General features: G+C 39.2%; 1 protein-coding gene and 1 non-coding gene across 2 annotated transcripts in view; both read right to left on the bottom strand.

The window, feature by feature from the left end:
- GABRB1 (gamma-aminobutyric acid type A receptor subunit beta1) overlaps positions 1-22020 on the bottom strand; it is a 438990-nt gene that overhangs the window by 57649 nt on the left and 359321 nt on the right. The gene's annotated exons all lie outside the window — the stretch shown is intronic.
- LOC138443070 (U6 spliceosomal RNA) lies at positions 14376-14479 on the bottom strand. Its single transcript, XR_011257996.1, has one exon. It is a non-coding gene; the product is annotated as a U6 spliceosomal RNA (small nuclear RNA).

Here is a 22020-nt window from a genome sequence, read left to right as displayed (position 1 = left end):
TAGTAGAGAAATGCAAATCAAAACTACAATGTGATAACTATCACCTTACACTGGTCAGAATGGCTATCATCATAAAATCTACAAACAATGCTGGAGAGGGTATGGAGAAAAGGGAATCCTCTACATGGTTGGCAGGAATGTAAATTGATACAGCCTCTATGGAGAACAGTATGGAAATTTCGCAAAAAGCTAAAAAATAGAGCTCCCATATGACCCAGCAATCCCATGCCTAGGCATATACTGGGTGAAGAGCATAATGTAAATAAATATATGCATCTCAGTGTTCACTGCAGCACTATTTACAATAGCCAGGACATGGAAGCAACCTAAATGTCCATCAACAGAAGAATGATAAAGAAGATGTGATGCATGCATTCATTGGGATGTTACTCAGTCCCCAAAAGGAACAGAATAGTGCCATTTTCGGAGATGTGGATAGACCTAGAGAATGTCATACAGAGTGAAGTAAGTGAGAAAGAGAGAAACAAATATCATATAATATCACCTACATGTGAAATCTAGAAAACTGTACAGATGAACCTATTTGCAAAGCAGAAATAGAGACACAGATATAGAGAACAAACTAATGGATACCAAGGTGGGTAAGGGGAGGGATGAATTGGGATATTGGAACTGACATATATATGCTTGTATTGCTTATCCTGTTCACGATGCCAACTGTCTTGCTGTTCACACTTTGCACACCGTTTGTTGAATCCAGAGTAGGCAATGCGTGAACCAAGAGGTTGGAAGAAGACACAAAGAGCCATAGGAACTGCAGACACATTTATTCTCTTCTGGCTGGCACAGCAGCCATAGCAGTATTCTCTCCTCTCATGGCTGAGTCAATGGACACAACCGTGATGTAGCAGTAACCACTTTGCAGCAGAAAGCCACCACTTTCTAGGTGGAACTCCCATATGCGTACTGCACAAAGTAACCCATGACCAACTGAGTATCTTGTGGTGTGCGCGTGCAGTGCTATCAGTGATCTCAGCTGTTACTGGTCAATATTTACAGAACGTGGGGCAAGAGAGCCTAAACACACCATCTTGGCTAATTCGGTCTCTCCCCACAGTAGTACTGTGTGTAGCATAGATAAATAAGGAGACCCTACTGTGTAGCACAGGAAACTTTACTCAATGCTCTGTGGTGACCTAAGTGGGAAGGAAATCTAAAAAGGAGGGATATATGTATACATATAACTGATTCACTTTGCTGTATAGCAGAATCTAACACAATACTGTAAAGCAACTATATTCCAATAAAAATGAAAAAATGGGAGAGATGTTATTTGTAGGACTAACGGTAAAGGCATTATGGTTTGCTCCATAGAACTGTATAATCAAAACACAGGCAGAAAATATCTTTGAAGCAAGGGTATATCTGCACTTTGGCCTCAATAGAAATATGGCTGCACACCCTAATTTAGAACCAGGATTAGAGACACATTATATTATCATTATCTTATTGTCATTATGTTATGGGCTTGTTCAGTTGGTAAAGAATCTGCCTGCAATGCAGGAGATCCAGGTTCAATTCCTGAGTGGGGAAGATTCCCTGGAGAAGGAATTGACAACCCCTTCCAGTATTCTTACCTGGAAAATCCCATGGACTGAGGAACCTGATGGGGTATAGTCTCTGGGGTTGTAAAGAGTCAGACACGACTTAGCAACCAAACCACCACCATATTATATTAACATCATATATCATTATATTGTATCAGCACAGGCAGTGTTTTCCACATTCTTATATGAACCTAGCTCTTTCCTTACATATTTTAGGAGATTGAGTTTCATTTTTTACTTTCTAACACCATATAAATAGAAAAAATCAACTCTGAATTACAGTACTCCTACAATCAATCATTTAAAAAACATATAGGTAAAGAGTCAGGTTATTTCTTAGGTTTTAAATCCCCAAAATGATATTTTTACTCCACGCTTTGTACTTCAGAAAAGAAAATGATCTTCTTTATCCCCCATCACAGATGTCTCCTTAACTACAGACATTGCCAGCAGAATAACAAGAGCATTCTCAAGATTATTCTGCATCTGTTCATTTTTTTAAAAAGCTTTCCTGCAGAGAGTTGAAGCAGCCAATGCTTTTGTTGTCACTGTGTGATTATATTTGAACAAATTAGGTGATTCCCTCCCTCCCCACCACCCATGTTGGTCAATGTAATAGGCTCCCAGAGTGAAACAAAATAGAAATTCATTTTTACTTCATGCCTGATGTAGAAGGCACACAGTCAGAAACACAGATCACCATTTTATTTTAAAAAGAGATTACCATCTGCTCTGTGTAGGGAGAACTATTCAGGCTCTGTCTAATTGTGACATGCATTTTTAGTTCAGGATCTTTTGACAACAAATTATCTTCAGTTTTTCTTTAAAGGGAATATGTAGATTTGACTCTTAAAGACAGAATCAGAATGGAGGCATGTTTTTGTCTGAAATTTTTAATAAGGTAACATTGGATTTAAGAGCTTAGCCCTATAGAAAATGGTGTTAAAAACAAAGTAAACTGTAAAGGATTGAAAATCTGTGGATAATCCCCACAATTTCTTTAAGGATTTAACTCAGTTAGCTTCACTATTTATGAATGTGTAGAATAATGGTGCCTCGATTTTACAGAATGCTTTCAGAGCAATTTCTCCACTTTGGGTCATGTTTTTTCAGCTCATAAAGTGCCCTCTAAGATTGCTAGGCACATTGGGAAGCTGATTTAAATTTTAGGCCAATCAAGGACCATTTAGATGAAATGAACTAAACCATGTACAAGTACTTTAAGAAGTACAAAGAGTTCTACAAATGCAAGATGGTGTGACTGCTGTTAAATAACTGATGGAGGAGTTAAGATGGCTTTCCGAGCACTCCACCTTCACTTTCAACCATTGAATAAGAAATCTCCAGGTGAAAAAAAATGACAAGTGTTCCCATTATGATGTTCATTGCTAACAGGCACACTGCAGACCTCACAGTGCTATCTGGCCCCCTCGAGGTTTGAAATCTTTGCAAAAACTGTGAGTACAGCCAAAAGCCATCAGTCCTTGAAGGAGAAGAACATTTTTAGGAGCTGTGTCACTTTACCATGGAGCAGTTTATTTCATTTGATTCTTCTGATGAGTTTAAGTACTGGGAAACTGTAGTGCAACCAGTTTTTATACTTCTGGTGGGAAACACAACCTAAAATTTCCTTGTAGCTGGGTATCATCATCTTTAAGCTAAGACATAAGAGACTTTGGTTACAGATAATATTATGGTTATCATTTTGATGTTGGCTATGGGCAGGACTGATATTTTAAAAATTGAAGAGGCCCCCAAATACTCTACAGATGTGTCATACAAACTTAGAAAGTCCCTGAGACTACATGGACATACAGGGAACTTTCTAAAATGTCGTGTTGAAATTACTACTGTTAGGGGCTGCATTATGTCCCCTCTAAAATTCATATTTTACAGTGCTATCCCTGAGTATCTCAAAATGTGATTGTATTTGGAGTCAGGGGTCTTTACAGAGGTAGCTAAGTTAAAATGAAGTCATTAGTGTGGATCCTAATCCAATAGGACTGATGTCCTTCTAAGAAGCAGAGATTTGGATATAGGCACCTACAGAGGGACTTCTGCTCCAAACCACCTCTGGACTTGAGCTGCAATATGAATCCTCCCCTGGGACCTCGGCCCTGTTGGTCTGTCTGGCAGATTTCACACTTGATAGCCCTCAAAATTTCATAAACCAGTTCTTTTATATATGTACACACATCCAGTTTGTTTTCTTTGGAAAACCTTTGAACAACTACCTTTGGATGTTTATATTCTAAAAAAGACATACTGTACTCCACTCCTAAATTATATATTCAAGTTTAGTGGCTGACTAACAGAAGCAGAAGCTATTAAGAAGAAGTAGCAAGAATACATAGAAGAACTGTACAGAAAGATCTTCACGACCCAGATAATCACGATGGTGTGATCACTCACCTAGAGCCAGACATCCTGCAATGTGAACTCAAGGGGGCCTTAGAAAGCATCACTATGAACAAAGCTAGCGGAGGTGATGGAATTCCAGTTGAGCTATTTAAAACCCTGAAAGATGATGCTGTGAAAGTACTGCACTCAATATGCCAGCAAATTTGGAAAACTCAGCAGTGGCCACAGGACTGGAAAAGGTCAGTTTTCATTCCAATGCCAAAGAAAGGCAATGCCAAAGAATGTTCAAACTACTGCACAATTGCACCCATCTCACATGCTAGTAAAGTAATGCTTAAAATTCTCCAAGCCAGACTTCAGCAATACGTGAATCGTGAACTTCCAGAAGTTCAAGCTGGCTTTAGAAAAGGCAGAGGAACCAGAGATCAAATTGCCAACATCCACTGGATCATTGAAAAAGCAAGAGAATTCCAGAAAATCATCCAATTCTGCTTTATTGACTATGCCAAAGCCTTTGATGTGTGGATCACAATAAACTGTGGAAAATTCTAAAAGAGATAGGAGTACCAGACCACATGACCTGCCTCTTGAGAAACTTGTATGCAGGTCAGGAAGAAACAGTTAGAAGTGGACATGGAACAACAGACTGATTCTAAACAGGAAAAGGACTACATCAAGGCTGTATATTGTCACCCTGCTTATTTAACTTATACGCAGTGTACATCATGAGAAATGCTGGGCTGGAGGAAGCGCAAGATCAAGATTGGAATCTTGAATCTTGGAAGATTGGCATCAAGATTGCTCGGAGAAATATCCATAACCTCAGATATGCAGATGACACCACCCTTATGGCAGAAAGTGAAGAACTAAAGAGCCTCTTGATGAAAGTGAAAGAGGAGAGTGAAAAAAGTTGGCTTAAAGCTCAACATTTAGAAAACTAAGATCATGACATCTGGTCCCATCACTTCATGGCAGATAGATGGGAAACAGGGGAAATAGTGGCTGACTTTATTTTTCTGGGCTCCAAAATCACTGCAGATGGTGATTGCAGCCATGAAATTAAAAGACTCTTACTCCTGGGAAGGAAAGTTATTACCAACCTAGACAGCATATTCAAAAGCAGAGACATTACTTTGCCAACAAAGGTTCATGGTTTTTCCAGTGGTCATGTATGGATGTGAGAGTTGGACTATAAAGAAAGCTGAGTGCCAAAGAATTGATGCTTTTGAACTGTGGTGTTGGAGAAGACTCTTGAGAGTCCCTTGGACTGTAGGAGATTCAAACAGTCCATCCTAAAGGAGATCAGTCCTAAGTGTTCATTGGAAGGACTGATGTTGAAGCTGAAACTCCAATACCTTGGCCACCTGATGTGAAGAGCTGACTCATTTGAAAAGACCCTGATGCTGGGAAAGATTGCGGGCAGGAGGAAAAGGGGACAACAGAGGATGAGATGGTTGGATGGCATCACTGACTCGGTGGACATGGGTTTGGGTGAACTCAGGGAGTTGGTGATGGACAGGGAAGCTTGGCGTGCTGCATTTCATGGGGTCGCACAGAGTCAGACATGACTGGGTGACTGAACTGAACTGACTAGGTTTTGGAGCCAGAATTGATATTTAGTTGCCCAGTCATGTCTCACGCTTTTGCAACCTCATGGATTGGAATTCTCCAGGCAGGAATACTGGAGTGCTTTACCATTTGCCTTCTCCAGGGGATCTTCCTGACCCAGGGATAGATAGAGATAGTGGGTTCAAATCTTGACTCTGCCACTTTCCAGCAAGATGTCTTGGCTCAAGCCACTTAATCTCTTAATTTCTTTATCTGTAATATAGAAATTACTGGGTTTTGGTGAGAATTTAAGGAGTAAAATGTTTTTAAAGCATTTAGCAGAATTAAATCATAAGTTCTCAAGATATGCTAGTTACTGTCATTATTATTATTATTATACATTTTTTTTTTCCAGTCAGGATTCTTAGGCAGTAGGAACTAAGTTAAATAAAAAGTAATTTAATGAAAGAATGATGGGAACCTCACAGGTTCCCTGAGAGTATCAGGGATCCAGGCTTGAGGTCATAAAGCTAGAAACCATTGCCAAAATCGACACTGTAGAACTGACTGTCTGAGGCCCCGCTGCTTCTACTCCGACATCACTCCTACAGTCAACAGCACTGAGCCTGGAGACCAGAACCACTCCATCAGCTGTGTTATGGTGCTAGTCTTTTCATGATGGATTTCTCTGTGCTCCTTTCTTCTTTACATCACTAACTTTTTTTTTTTTATCACTAACTTTTGATTTGACGGTTGCCATAAGCATAAGTGAGTGAATGGTGGAAACTATGTCTGTCTCATTCCCAGATGCAAGGAGTCCTGGGAAGGTATCAGGTGTTTTCTTTTTGATAGTGAGAGACAAGCTCTATTTGATACACAGGAGTCAGGGATACATAAGACATAGCAATGCTGGATATTCAAAAAGTGACCAATATTCACCACATATGAATGGACACTACAATCAGGCAACCTCTAATCACGGAAAGTCTTCTGTTTTTTTTTACAATGCTTTCTAATCCTTTCTGTTTCCTTCTATAACCACTACCACCTATGACGACTCCCAAACTCTTACTCCTAAACATATCTTTTTTGTATGTGTTGACTTGGTTTAGGAAATTTGTTGTCATAATGGTGACATGAAAGGGTCTAACATTATATTATGGCCTATGAAGATATTTCGTTATGATTGCTAGGGAAAAACACCCCATTGCAAGAGAGAAAGTATTGAAAAACATGAGTTTTCGGATCAGAAAGAACAGGCTTTGTATCCTGCTTTTCTGCTGAGCATTATAATGGTTAGTGGCAAGTTTTTAAACCTTGGGTCTCTGTTTCTCTATTTGCAAAATAGGAACAGTAAACTGCTGATTTTGAAGCATGTTTGTGAGAATCAGACATAATCATGAAGTGTAGGACTGGGCAAAAAGAGGACCTATTGTAATGATTTTTAGCCTTCAGGGGTATCAGAAAGGCCAATGAAACAATATTTTAAATCTGATTTTATCAGATGTTTACCTACAAGACAAGGTCAAATAAATGTCACTTATTTTGAGTGGTTTCTTTTTTTTCTGGATGGCATTATTATTGAACATTACATGATGGAATCTCTCTGGTTAAAAATCCCATTTAAAAAATAAATGATCAACATTTAGATCAACATCTCCCAAGGCATTTTTATTAAGGTTTATGACCCACTCTCCCCTGCCAAGTCAAACCAGCACAAAGGTCATCTTACCTATGACAGATACTTTCCAACTACTAAACACAGCATTTTCCCATTTGTCTTTTTGTCTTAGGCATAAATGCAGCTAGAGGATATAGTACACAAGACTAAGTGGATAACTGTTAGGCCATGGCCAGTCAAGAAATATTTCCTTAAAATTTACTCCTTTGAAGAGTGTTTGCAGACCAAATTTGGGGGAATAGCAGGTCTTCCTATAAAAACAAGCTGACTTTCTTAAATATATACATGCACTCCATAATTTTCTTGAAAAAAAATTTTTTTGTTTCCTGAGAATTAATGTGAACAAGATATATCTATTTACTCATCCCTTTACTGAAAGAGTCATTTAGTGAGTATTTGTCAATTTCTTCTATGAACCAGGCACTTTGCTTGACATTTGGGAGACAAAAGGAGGAATACAGACAGTATCTCTTTATTCACAGAGTTTTTAGACCAGTCGGGAAGACAAATGACAATAATGTTATTTATAAGAAATGCATATTCGATCATTCAAATGACCAAATATATTTCATATATTTTTTTGTCATGGTTCATGGTTCACATCTAACTCCTACTTCCCCAAAGCCATGGAATTTCCTGAGTGATAAGAGCCATGGGAGCATCTTTTATAATAATAATTAGTGTTTAGTCCTCAGTTCTTGAAACCCTAAAGGTGAAATGAGCGTCTTATTATTCACAAAAGACAGTTCTCAAACCGGGTTTTTGTTAACATACTGCCTTTTGGAAAGCACCTAAGGATGGAGACTGGTTGCCAGTGAAGCAAACCATGAGACTGAAAAGTCAAAGTGTTAGTCGCTCAGTTGTGTCCGACTCTTTGTGATCCCATGGACTGTAGTCACCAGGCTCCTCTGTCCATGGAATTCTCCAGGCCAGAATACTGGAGTGAGTTGCCATGCCCTCCTCCAGGGGGTCTTCCCAATTCAGGGATTGAATGCAAGCAAGTCTCTTGTATTGTAGGCAGATTCTTTACTGTCTGAGCCAGCAGGGAAGCCCAACCATGAGATTAGGGGGTTGGAGATTTCAGGCAGTCCCATTCTTCCGCCTCTGGGGAGAAGAGAAGAGGTGGAAGTTGAATCAATCGCTAATGCCTATGATCTGATCAGTAATGCCTATGTAATGAAGCCTCTAAAAAACCATGAAAGGACTGGTGTTGAAGAGCTCCTCATCTGTAGGATCTGCAGGATCTCCAGGGAAATAGTGTCAGAATTGAGTTGTAGGACATTGGCTGGTGTTGGAGAATTGCTTGGCTCTGTACTACCTGTTTTATATGCGATTAATCTTCACAACAGACCTATGAAGTGCATGTTATTTTATAGATGTTTAGAAGGGTTGAATAGCTTGCTGAAGGTTGCGTAAATAGAAAGTGGAAGAGTTCTGGGTTCTCTCTGAGTGAAGTGCACAAATCTCAATCACTGCTTTACAGCCTTACAAGAGAGGTCCATCTTGTGACTCATACAGTTGATGAAACAAATGACTATATCAGTTGAATTGTACAGCAGGAGAATTGCTGACCCCTCAGGGCCCCTTGATACCAGGACTGATGGTGCTAATGGTGCCTATAAATTAGGAAAACAGTCATCAGTCCTACCAAGTTGAAATCCAGGGACAGAAATGCTTTTGTAATAGTTACCACCTTAGAAGGGAGGAAAAAAACATAGAAATCCATTGCCTTATTAAATGATTCCAGGAGATCTTTAGACCATAGTATTTCTCTGTTTTGTTGGTTTTTTTGGGGGGGGGATCTGAAAAAGGAAACAATTTTATGCCCCACCTTCTAGTTCTTTCCAAGATTATTTTCATTTGTGAAAACTGAGTGTCTTTATTCTGAAAGGGTGTGACTAAGTCTGGAAAGGTACAAGAGAAGTATACAAGGTAAGAGAAGACTTACAGAGTCTAGACAATCAAGGAATTGTTCCTTCAGTTTGAAGATGATAGTGCTGTGCTGCTGAGTGGTAAACAAAATAAATTCTGGAAGCTATAAAGCAGAAAGTTAAGTGGAAAGTGTCCTATAACATGCAAGAAACCAGAACCTAAGGTGGCAATGGAAGAAAATTAAGAAGCACCCACTTTTCATTATACAGCCTTATACATCTCATAGATTGAGAGCACCAGGTACCTTTAAAAGTCAGGGTGATATGTGTCCAGCAACAAGGAATTTCTGAACTGTGGTATATCCCCACAATGGAACATTATACAGCTGTTAAAAAAATAAGGAAGGGTTCTATGATAAGATATGGAAAGATGCCCATGATACAGCATTAAGTGAAAAATCAAGGTTCAAAATAATGTATGTGAAATGCCACTTTTGTTAAGAAATGGGAAAAGTAAACTGTATATTTGTATTTGCTTGTACTTGTATAAAGAGAGGGCTTCCCTGGTGGTTCAGATGGTAAAGAATCCACCTGCAGTATGGGAGACCTGGGTTTGATCCCTGGGTTGGGAAGATCCCCTGGAGGAGGGCATGGCAACCCACTCCACTATTCTTGCCTGGAGAATCCCCATGGACAGAGGAGTCTGGCAGGCTACAGTCCCTGGGGTCACAAAGAGTCGGCAACAACTGAGCAAATCAGCATAGCACAGTGCAATATAAAGAGACTTGAGAAGGATAAGTCAGAAACAAATAAAAATGGTGAAGGAAAAGGATGAATTTGGAAGGAGTGGGAACAGTGGGACTTCCCAATATTTACCTTTTAACTTCATTTTTATGTTTTAGCTATGTAAATGCATTACTATTTTTAAAATTTGGAAGTAAAGTGGTGCACAACTTTACTGATAAAGGAGTGGTCTAAAATGCATAAAGAACTGCTGCTGCTGCTGCTAAGTCGCTTCAGTCGTGTCTGACTCTGTGCGACCCCATAGACGGCAGCCCACCAGGCTCCCCCGTCCCTGGGATTCTCCAGGCAAGAACACTGGAGTGGGTTGCCATTTCCTTCTCCAATGCATGAAAGTGAAAAGTGAAAGGGAAGCCGCTCAGTCGTATCCGACTCTTAGCGACCCCATGCACTGCAGCCTACCAGGCTCCTCCGTCCATAGGATTTTCCAGGCAAGAGTACTGGAGTGGGGTGCCATTGCCTTCTCCACATAAAGATTCTTAAAGTTCAATGATGAGAAAACAGACAACTTAATTAAAAAATGAGCAAAAGATCTCAAAGACTTCACCAAAGAAGAAACACAGAAGGAATATAGATGTATGAAAAGATAAGGAGTCTCATGCTCAGTTATGTCTGACTCTTTGTGACCCCATGGACTATAGCCCACCAGGCTCCTCTGTTCATGGAATTCTCTAGGCAAGAATACTGGAGTGGGTAGCTATTCCCTTCTCCAGGGGTCTTCCTGACCCAGGGATCGAACCCAGGTCACCTGCATTGTAGGCAGATTCTTTACTGTCTGAGTCACCAGGGAAGCCCCATATGGAAAAGATGCTCAACATCATATGTTATTAGAAAACTACGAATTGAAACATCAGTGAGATGCTACGGCACCTACTGAAATGGCAAAAATCCAAAATAGTGACAACACGAAATGCTGGTAAGGATATGGACCAAAGGAACTTCTATTCATTGTTAGTGGGCAAAATGGTACAGCCACTTTGGGAGACAGTTTGGTATTTTCTTACAAAGCTAAACATACTATCCAGCAATTGCACTCCTCAGTATTTGCCAAAATGGGCTAAAAACTTACATCCACACAAACCCTGCACATCTATGTTTATAGCAACTCTATTTGTAATTGCAGAACATGGATTTCCTTCAGTAGGTAAATAGATAAACTGTGGTGTATTTATAAATGGAATATTACTCAGTGCTAAAAAGAGATGAGCTGTCAAGCCAATATTGCTAAGTGAAAGAAGCAAATTTGGAAAGGCTACATGCTATATTGCTACAGGCTCAATGATTGTGTGCCTGCAAAATTCATGTTAAAATTCTAATGCCCAATGTGATGGTATGAGAAGGTGGAGCTTGGGGGAGGTGATTAGTCCATGAAAGCAGAGTTCTCATGAATGGCATTAGTGCCCTTACAGAAGATTCTCCAAAGGTCTTCCTTGACCCTACCACCTTGTGAGGACACAGAGAGAAGATGGCCACCTGAACCAGGAAGCAGACCCTCACTAGATACCAAATTCGCTGGCATCATGATCTTAGACTTCCCAGTCTCCAGAATGTCAGAAATAAATTTCTATTGTTTGTAAGCCATCCAGTCTATGGTATTTTGTTAAAGCAACCCAAAGGACTGAAATATTTATGATTCCAAGCGTATGACATTTTAGGTGTGTCAACACTGGACGTCCAATCTGATACTTAATATGATCAAAAAGGGTCACAATAAGGTTTGCCATTATGAAATTTAGAATCTTAGGAAGCAGAGAATATTCCAAAAAGTCACAAAGGTAGAAACTATTCATATATACAAATTCAAACATCAGAATAGCATTGACTGTCTCAGGAGCAATATCCAAAGCTAGAAGACACTGAAATATTGCCTTAGAAAACCCAAGGGAAATTGTGTTCTTACACAGGAGTATATATACATAAAAATTCAATTGTCAAGAGTGAATAAAGGCATTGCTAGATAGGCAAGATCTCAAAACATTTATCTTCCCTCAGCTACTCACAGGAAGCTACAGGAGAAGGCTCCACTAAGATGTAAATTAAGGAAGAAGATGCTGCGGAACTCAGAAAACAGAAGCTCCCATGCAAAAGATAGACAAGAAATCCTTAGGATGATCTGAACAGAGATCCTAAGATGAGAGTAGTGCAGACCAAGTTCTATTTTTACTGACAATAAAGGCAGGAAAGGGAATATTCTTTTACATATAAGAAGACAAATTCAAGGCATTTATAGCAGGAAGGCTTACAAAAGCATTAACCTCAAGATTAATCTTGATTCACCTTAAAGTAAGTTAGTAATAACTATGTTATGTTCCTGTGATGGATATATCAAAGGAATCACTTAACATGAAACCTCCTGAAATGTAGTTTCACCTCATTATTGGGAAAAAAATACTTCAGTGGGAGGAACTTTGATGGAATTCCATATTACATTTTTATATTTTTAGTAGTTTTTGCTTAAATAAAAAACATTGAAAAGAAACTGGTTCTAACATATATACTATCATGTGAATGGAATCGCCAGTCTATGTCTGACGCAGGATGCAGCATGCTTGGGGCTGGTGCATGGGGATGACCCAGAAAGATGTTATGGGGAGGGAGGTGGGAGGGGGGTTCATGTTTGGGAATGCATGTAAGAATTAAAGATTTTAAAATTTAAAAAATAAAAAACTAAAAAAAAAAAAAAGAAACTGGTTTGAGAAGTATGACAGGAAAGATCTCTGAACCATCTATATTTTCTCCCCCTTACTACTATAATAAAATAAACAAAATATCCAAAACAAGCAATTCCAAACATGCAAGCCAAAAAAATGTGAATGTAATGTAACAGCTAGGCAATAGGCACATTAGAATGTATGTATATGCTCAGAATCGAGAAGAAAACTATATTTTAAAGAGGATGATACATACGGTGAAGTTAAAAGAAAAAATCAACAATTCATCTTGACTTTTGGTTTGGTTGGATTGAATATTGTTTTGTTGGGGAAACACAATAGACACTCTTGGCCCAAAATGGAAGGATTAGATGAAGATTAGATGAGGGTCTACTTTATTTGACTAGTTTTGGAAATAATCTCATGATTATCTGGTTCATGATTTTCCTATCTGGTGCTATAAATCTGTAGGGCAGTGATCTATAGACATGACTCTTTTCTTGACCATCATAGAACCTAATATCATAGCAACATAGTAAAGTACCTTATCTATTGAGCAAACAAATGACTGCAGAGCCCAGCATAACACTAATTCCTCCAGAGAACTGTTAATTTGCAAAAATAATCATAATCTCTAATTTCAATACATTTCCTAAAACATGAAAATGAACTCTTATCATCTTCCATTTTACTCTATTCATTTATTCAGCACATTATTATTGAAGGAATTCTCTGTGAAAGCCTCTTAGGTGGGCATCTTTTTACTAAAAACTAGTACAGGAGAAATCATCTCTTTTTTCTCTCAAATCATAGGAAAGTTAACTCTCTACATTGACAAGGATCATGAAATGTTTCAATTCATAAGCTATGAGATGACTATAAACCCAAGGTTGATTTGTTATTTTTATGTCATCAGAGTTCATAGCACTCTGAATATATTGAAAAACATGTGATTGTTTTTCTGGATGATATGTATGCTAGTTCAACAGCTTACACTACACTCATAACTGGTTATGATTTCAGGTGGCAAATACTCTACCTCTATATTATCACTGTGATGTCAAGAAGGCATTAACATTTATTGAGTGCTTGTATGTTGTAGACAGTTCTTTACAGCAACCTCATGAGGTAAGTATCATTGTCCATATTTCACAGAAGAAGCAAATGGTACACAGAGTGGTATACTGATAACCTGTCCAGGTAGCAAATCTGGGCTGAAACCCAGTGATGTCTGATTCTTATCCCTTGCCTTTTCTACTATGATCTATAGGAGTTGGCCTGTAGGGCTTGCGATCTTTGTAATAAATTAAGCCCAGATATATTGAAATTATACACAAAAGTTTAACTTAGTTGAAGAAGTAGGGAAAGGGATAGTTAGGGGATTTGGGATTGACAAGTGGACACTGCTATATTTAAAATGGATAACCAACAAAGACCTACTATATAGCACAGGGAACTCTGCTCAATGATATGTGGAAGCTCAGATGGGAGGGGAATTTGGGGGAGAATGGATGCACATATACCTACGGCTGAGTCCCTTTGCTGTCCACTTGAAACTATCACAATATTGTTAATTGGCTATGTGAGTGAAAGCTGTTCAGTCATGTCTGACTCTTTGCGACCCCATGGATATACAGTCCATGGGATTCTCCAAGTCAGAATATTGGAGTGGTAGCCGTTCCCTTCTCCAGGGGATCTTCCCAACTCGGGGACTGAACCCAGGTCTCCCACATTGCAGGCAGATTCTTTACCAACTGAGCCACCAGGAAAACTCAAGAATAATGGAGTGGGTAGCCTATCCCTTCTCCAGCGGATCTTCCCAGCCCAGGAATCAAACCGGGGTCTCCTGTATTGCAGGCAGATTCTTTACCAGATGATCTACAAAGGAAGCCCCCAAGATACGGAACACTTCACGAATGTACATGTCATCCTTGCACAGGGGCCATGCTAATCTTTGTATTGTTCCAATTTTAGTATATGTGCTGCTGAAGCTAGCATAAAAGTCAAACACAGTAATATAAGATAAAGTTTTAAAAAGAAATATATATTGAAAACCCTATCTTTAAAAGGCTTAGATATATATACTCTTACCTTAAAACCTCATTTTTACATATATATACATATACATATATACATATGTATATATATACATATGTATATATATACATATATATACACATATATACATATGTATATATACATATATACATATACATATACATACATATATATACATATGTACATATACATATACATATATACATATATACACACATATGTATACATATATATGTATACATATACACACATATATATACATATATATGTATATACATATATACATATATACATATATACATATGTATATATATACATATACACATATACATATACATATATACATATATACACATATATATGTATATACATATCCATATATATACATATGTATATATATACATATGTACATATACATATACATATATATATGTACATATACATATACATATATATACATATATACATATATATGTGTATATATGTGTGTGTATATATATATATATATGTATATGTATATATATGTACGTGTGTGTGTGCTTGCTAAGTTGCTTCAGTCATGTCGTGATCCTATGGACTGTAGCCCACCAGGCTCCCCTGTCCTTGGGATTCTCCAGGCAAGAATACTGGAGTAGGTTGCCACCTCCTTCTGACCCAGGGATCAGACCTGCGTCTCTTGTGTCTCCTGCATTGGCAGGCGAGTTCTTTATCACCACCACCTGGGAAGCCCATATGTATATATGTAATGTAATCTAGATTACATAATGTATACATGTAAGCCCAAGAGGGAAACATTTTAAGTGAAAACCTAAGAACTTATGTAAAGTAATAAATAAAATATATATTTTCAAGCATTAAGTTAGGTGAGACCAATGAAGCATATTGTAGTCATCTCGCAAAAGAGTTTCTTATATTCTGAAAAGTATAGTTTATTATACTCCATCCTTAGCACTTTCATGGACACAAGGTCAGGAGTATTTCTAAAGTTGACAAACAACTTACAGAAGCAAAGATCACTACATGTGAGAAGATTATAAGATGTGTGTATTTGTGTAAATGTATTCTGACATATTTCATAATTCCAGTGAGAGAAATATATCACAGAGACTTAACTGTCTGAGAGTATCAGAACTGGAATTAAAAATCCACCCTTTTTGCTCTATTCCATTTTGAACTTGACTAGAAGTTTGTGCAGTGTTCCTAAGGAGAAAAAGCCATATGTACCATATAAATATATATATTTTTAGATTAGAATTTGTTGAACCCAGATTTTACTTTACTCCTTTCTTCGGCTTCTGCAGCTCTACACTCCATAGTTTTCCTCCTATTTTTCTGGCTGTTCCTTTCTTGTCTCTCTTCTGTTCACATCTTGTTCTACCCAGTCATTAAATATTGTAGTTTCTCAGGCCTCCTAAGTTTTCACTCCTTACTCTGCATCAACTCCTCATGGAAATTCACATATGCCTATAGTTATAATTATCAAAATATTCAAGTGATTCACAAATTTATACCTTCAGGGTAAAGTTCTCTGTGTGCTCCATACCTGTATCATACATCAAGAAATAATAATTAAACTTGTGATTTCTTCCTTGCCCCCCACTCAGAATCTAAAGGCTTCCCAGATGGGAAGAATCCGCCTGCAATGCAGGAACCGCAGGAGCTGCAGGTTCGATCCCTGGGTGTGGAAGATCTCCTGGAGGAGGGCATGGCAACCCGCTCCAGTATTCTTGCTTGGAGAATCCCCATGGACAGAGGAGCCTGGTGGGCTATAGTCCATAGGGTTGCAAAGAGTTGGACATGACTGAAGAGACTGAGCATGCACGCACATGCAGAGAACTTAAAACATTCTCATTCTTCTCATTTTGGGTGAATGACATCCTCATTTATGTACTAAGTCAAGCAAAAGTCCTTGGAAATCATAAGGGTCATATTTCATTCCTCTCTTTCTCATTCATATTGACTTTTTCACTAAATCCCATCTATTGTTCCTTCTAATTCTCCCTTGCATCTATCTACTCTTTTCCACTTCTATCCTGATCCAAGCTAGCATCTTTCTCTCCTTGATCCATTCTGCTAGTCTTCAAAACGGTATACTTCCTTTCTCTACCTGCATCAGTCTAGTCTCAGTACTACAGCTAGAGTGATTTTCCAAACACAGATCTTACCATGTCAACCCTCCTTCCCCCAGGTCAAAAATCCACCAGTGATCCACTGTTCCTAGGATAAAGATAAAACTTGTTGTTTTTTTTTTTTTTTTAAATATAAGATCCTCCAAGGCAAGTCCTCTACCTACATTTCCAGCTTCCACTCATACCATGGTCTTTTTTCTTTTGCCACTACAGCCACATTAAATGTACTTCTGGCCACCGTGTTTGCCAGCATTCCTCCTGCTACAGAGTCTTGAATATGACACTGGGATCCAACCAGTGTCTCCTGCATTGGCAGGTGGATTTTTTTTACCATTGAGCCACCAAGGAAACCCGTGTTATTTCTTTACTCAGCCTATAAACAACAGACACATCCTCAAGGAAACTCTCTTGACCTTCATAAGTCCATCCACCCTGATTTGCCCTCTAATAACATAAAGTATCACTAGTGCATAGGCATTTACCAAATACAGCAATAAAAGTAACTATTGCTCTCTCCCTCCCTTGCCTGGATGCTCCATTAGGGAGGGTTCAGTTCAGTTCAGTTCACTTCAGTTCAGTTCAGTTCAGTTCAGTCGCTCAGTCATGTCTGACTCTTTGCGACCCCATGAATCGCAGCATGCCAGGCCTCCCTGTCCATCACTAACTCCTGGAGTTCACTCAGACTCACGTCCATCGAGTCAGTGATGCCATCCAGCCATCTCATCCTTTGTCATCCCCTTCTCCTCCTGCCCCCAACCCCTCCCAGCATCAGGGTCTTTTCCAATGAGTCAACTCTTCGCATGAGGTGGCCAAAGTACTGGAGTTTCAGCTTTAGCATCTTTCTTTCCAAAGAAATCCCAGGGCTGACCTCCTTCAGAATGGACTGGTTGGATCTCCTTGCAGTCCAAGGGACTCTCAAGAATCTTCTCCAACACCACAGTTCAAACGCATCAATTCTTCAGTGCTCAGCCTTCTTCACAGTCCAACTCTCACATCCATACATGACCACAGGAAAAACCATAGCCTTGACTAGACGGACATTTGTTGGCAAAGTAATGTCTCTGCTCTTGAATATGGTATCTAGGTTGGTGATAACTTTTCTTCCAAGGAGTAAGCGTCTTTTAATTTCATGGCTGCAGTCACCATCTGCAGTGATTTTGGAGCCCCCCAAAATAAAATCTGACACTGTTTCCACTGTTTCCCCACCTATTTCCCATGAAGTGATGGGACCAGATGCCATGATCTTAGTTTTCTGAATGTTGAGCTTTAAGCCAACTTTTTAACTCTCTTCTTTCACTTTCATCAAGAGGCTTTTTAGTTCCTCTTCACTTTCTGCCATTAGGGAGGGTAGGGAAACTCTTTACTTTTGCTCACCATGAACGTAAGAGATGCGGGTTTGATCCCTGGGTCAGGAAGATCCCCTGGACGAGGGCATGGCAACCCGCTCCAGTATTCTTACCTGGAGAATCCCATAGACAGAGAAGCCTGGTGGGCTACAGTCCACAGGGTCACAAAGAGTTGGACATGAATGAAGCGATTTAGCATTTAGCAGGCACAGTGCTGGGTACCACCCAGGCTGCGATGTACTTGCTGAATGGATTACTGAAATAATTTCCTAGTTAACCAAATATTTCTGATTGTTTGATACCAACTCTAGAAACTATGTATGTTTCTAAGAAAAGATATTCAATTGTTCAGAGAAGGAAGGAAGTCATGTACTTTGGTAAGATCAGATGTACATTTTAATAATGTAGATGAGAGTTTCACCAGGCACTGAAAGACTATATACATACTGAGGGTTACACGTATGAGAATGCTGAGTAACAGGAGTAGGTTGGAGATGCCCTACTGACACTTAAGAAGATTTTAAGAATTTTTCAGTCCAACCATGAAAATTAGCACTTATGCTCATGGTCACTGCTGAGTTCAAAGACATGGAGGCCTGAAGCAGATCAGTAAGTTAGAGTTTAACCAGGTTATGTAAGATTCTCCTTATGTGAGTTCCCCACTCCCTAACCCAAATCCTTAACAATTATCCTTTAGTATTCTCTTGGTCCTCAGGGTGTTTTCAGTAAAAAAGCAGAAAGCCAACTTGTAGTACCCTAAGCGTATAATACTAGACAGTGGCGCCTGAGTATGGTAAAAGTTTAGGTTTCCCTTTACACTCAGGTTCATTTCTTTTCTCATGTTTTACTACTGTTGACCCCAGAGTAGACAGCAGGAGGCGGAAATCAGGAGCACCATGTTGTGAACTGGATGGCCTGATTAACCAGTTGCAGAACTCTGGATGGCTTAGTCAGTTCAGTTCAGTCACTCAGTCGTGTCCAACTCTTTGTGACCCTATGGACTGCAACATGCCAGGCTTCCTGTCCATCACCAACTCCTGGATCTTGCTCAGACTTAATTTACAATTGAGTCGGTGATGCCATCCAACCATCTCATCCTCTGTTATCCCTTTCTCCTCCTGCCTTCAATCTTTCCCAGCATCAGGGTCTTTTCCAATGAGTTTCCAGTGAAACTCACATATGTGGGCAAAGCATTGGAGCTTTGGCATCAGTCCTTCAAATGAATATTCAGGGTCGATTTCCTTTAGGATTGACTGGTTGGATCTCCTTGCTACCCAAGGGACTCCTGAGAGTTTTCCCCAACCCCACAGTTCAAAAGCATCAATTCATGGGTACTCAGCTTTCTTGACGGTCCAACTCTTACGTCCATACATGGCTACTGGAAAATCAGCTTTGATAGATGAAACTTTGTCAGCAAAGTAATGTCTCTGCTTTTTAACATGGTGTCTAGGTTGGTTGTAGCTTTTCTTCCAAGGAACAAGCATCTTTTAATTTCATGGCTGCAGTCACCATCTGCAGTGATTTTGGAGCCCAGGAAAATAAAATCTATCACTCTTTCCATTGTTTCCCCATCTATTTGCCATGAAGTGATGGGAATGGATGGCATGATCTTAGTTTTTTGAATGTTGAGTTTTAAGCCAGCATTTTTACTCTCTTCTTTCACTTTCATCAAGTGGTTCTTTAGTTCCTCTTTGCTTTCTGTCATAAGAGTGGTGTCATCTACATATCTGAGGTTACTGATATTTCTTCTGGCAATCTTGCTTCCATCTTGTGCTTCATTCAGTCCAGCATTTCGCATGATATACTCTGCATACAAATTAAATAAGCAGTGTGACAGTATACAGCCTTGATGTATTCCTTTCCCAATTTGGAGCCAGTCCAGTTTTCCATGTCCAGTTCTAACTGTTGGTTCCTGACCTGCATACAGGTTTCTCAGGAGGCAGGTAAGGTGGTCTGGTATTCCCATCTCTTGAAGAATTTTCCACAGTTTGTTGTGATCCACACAGTCAAAGGATTTAATGTAGCCAATGAAGCACAAATAAATGTTTTTCTGTAATTCTCTTGCTTTTTCTATGATCCAACAGATGTTGGCAATTTGATTTCCGGTTCCTCTGCCTTTTCTAAATCCAGCTTGAACTTCTGGAAGTTCTCAGTTCAGATACTGTTGAAGCCAGGCTTGGAGAATTTTGAGCATTACTTTGCTAGCATATGAAATGAGTGCAATTGTGTGGTAGTCTGAACATTCTTTGGCATTGCTTTTGTTTAGGACTGCAATGAAAACTGACCTTTTCTAGTCCTGAGGCCACTGCTGAGTTTTCCAAATTTGCTGGCATATTGAGTATAGCACTTTCACAGCAACATCTTTTAGGATTTTAGATAGTTCAACTGGAATTCCATCACCTCCGCTAACTTGGTTCGTAGTGATTCTTCCTAAGGCCCACTTGATGTAACACTCCAGGATGTTTGGCTCTAGATGAGTGATCACACTATCATATTATCTGGGTCATTAAGATCTTTTTTGTATAGTTCTTCTGTGTATTCTGGGCTTCCCTTGTGGCTCAACTGGTAAAGAATCTGCCTGCAATGCAGAAGACCTGGGTTTGATCCCTGGGTTGAGAAGATCTCCTAGAGAAGGGAAAAGCTACACACTCCAGTATTCTGGCCTGGAGAATCCCATTGACTGTACAGTCCATGGGGTCACAAAGAGTCAGACATGACTGAGAGACTTTCATTTTCTGTGTATTCTTGCCACCTCTTCTTAATATATTCTGCTTCTGTTAGGTCCATACCATTTCCGTCCTTTATTGTGCCCATCTTTGCATGAAACGTTCCCTTGGTATCTCAAATTTTCTTGAAGAGATCTCTAGTCTTTCCCATTCTATTGTTTTCCTCTATTTCTTTGTATTGATCACTGAGAAAGGCTTTTTTATCTCTCCTTGCTATTTTTTGAAAATCTGCATTCAGATGCATATATCTTTCCTTTTCTCCTTTGCCTTTCACTTCTCTTCTTTTCTCAGCTATTTGTAAGGCCTCCTCAGACAATCATTTTACCTTTATGCATTTCTTTTTCTTGGAGATGGTTTTGATTACAGCCTCCTGTAACATGTTTTGAACCTCTGTCCATAGTTCATCAGGCACTCTATCTATCAGATTTAATCCCTTGAATCTATTTGTCACTTCCACTGTATATTCAATCATAAGAGATTTGATTTAGGTCATACCTGAACGGTTTTCTCTACTTTCTTTAAGTCTGATTTTTGCAATAAGGAATTCATGATCTGAGCCACAGTCAGCTTCTGGTCTTGTTTTTGCTGACTGTATAGAACTTCTCCATCTTTGGCTGTAAAGAATATAATCAATCTGATTTTGGTATCGACCATCTGGTGATGTCCATGTGTAGAGTCATCTCTTGTGTTGTTGGAACAGGGTGTTTGACCTCTGAAATGAACGCACTGTGAATGACCAGTGCATTCTCTCAGTAAAACTCTGTTAGCCTTCACCCTACTTCATTTTGTGCTCCAAGGCCAAACTTGCCTGTTACTCCAGGTATCTCTTGACTTCCTAATTTTGCATTCCAGTCTCCTATGATGAAAAGGACATCTTTTGTGGGTGTTTGTTCTACAAGGTTGTTTAGGTCTTCATAGAACTTCAGTTTCTTCAGCATTACTGGTCGGGGCATAGACTTGGATTACTGTGATATTGAATGGTTTGCCTTGGAAATGAACAGAGGTCATTCTGTCATTTTGGAGATTGCACTCAAGTACCGCATCTTGCACTCTTTTGTTGACTGTGAGGGCTACTCCATTTCTTCTAAGGGATTCTTGCCCATAGTAGTAGATATAATGGTCATCTGAATTCCATTCACCCATTTTGGTCCATTTTAGTTCACTGATTCCTAAAATGTTGATGTTCAGTCTTGCTGTCTCCTGCTTGGCCACTTCCAATTTACCTTGATTCATCGACCTAACATTCCAGGTTCCTATGCAATATTGTTCTTTACAGCATT

Source organism: Ovis canadensis, chromosome 6 (genome assembly GCF_042477335.2).
Source record: "Ovis canadensis isolate MfBH-ARS-UI-01 breed Bighorn chromosome 6, ARS-UI_OviCan_v2, whole genome shotgun sequence".
Lineage (NCBI taxonomy): Eukaryota > Metazoa > Chordata > Mammalia > Artiodactyla > Bovidae > Ovis > Ovis canadensis.
The sequence above is the reverse complement of the archived record's forward strand: the minus strand, read 5'-3'. Positions and strand labels throughout refer to the sequence as shown.